Here is an 872-nt window from a genome sequence, read left to right on the forward strand (position 1 = left end):
TCCGTCGGAATTATAATTTCAATTTTCGCGAAATATTTGCCCGGTAAAATGAAAATATTCCGAGGAAATACCGAGGAACTAGTGTTTGGGGTTTCAAAACATCAATTTTTTTTGCCGTATTTCATTTCTTATACAATTGTAATGCATACCATTGAGGATTCTTTGTATAGATGAGCATAAACCATGAAATAAAAAATTTCAAAACTAATTGAAAGTATTCCCTTTACCGTTCATTAAAAGGTATAAGTGTTTGTCTTATGTTGCGAGATTTCGTTCATACAATTCGAAAAGTGTTAATTATACGGTAAGGAACAAATTTTTGACTTCATAATGAACGTAAGACACTTAATAAGGGTTATATAGGTGTTATTCAAACGACAAAACGTTGTTTTCGGTTTAAAAGCCCTATTTCCTCGGAATTTCCCCGGATTATTCCGAGGGAACTCCGAGGAAACCCTCTTCTTCCTCGGAATATTCCGAGGAAATTCCGAGGAACTAGTGTTTGGGGTTTCAAAACATCAATTTTTTTTGCCGTATTTCATTTCTTATACAATTGTAATGCATACCATTGAGGATTCTACGAATCGATCGATTACTAAGATGGACCGGGCCGTAAGATTGTGATCGATCGATGAGAGTAACCCATCGATCGATCGAGAATCTCAATTGTTCCTCGGTATGTCCTCGGAAAATCTTGTATGCTTTTTTTAAAAACGCATCGATCAATGCGTTTCTTGACAAAAACAAATCGATCGATTACAAAGATGGACCGGGCCGTAAGATTGTGATCGATCGATGAGAGTAACCCATCGATCAATCGATAATCTCAATTGTTCCTCGGAATGTCCTCGGAAAATCTTGTATGTTTTTTT

The sequence above is a fragment of the Brassica oleracea genome, chromosome C1 (genome assembly GCF_000695525.1).
Source record: "Brassica oleracea var. oleracea cultivar TO1000 chromosome C1, BOL, whole genome shotgun sequence".
Classification (NCBI taxonomy): domain Eukaryota; kingdom Viridiplantae; phylum Streptophyta; class Magnoliopsida; order Brassicales; family Brassicaceae; genus Brassica; species Brassica oleracea.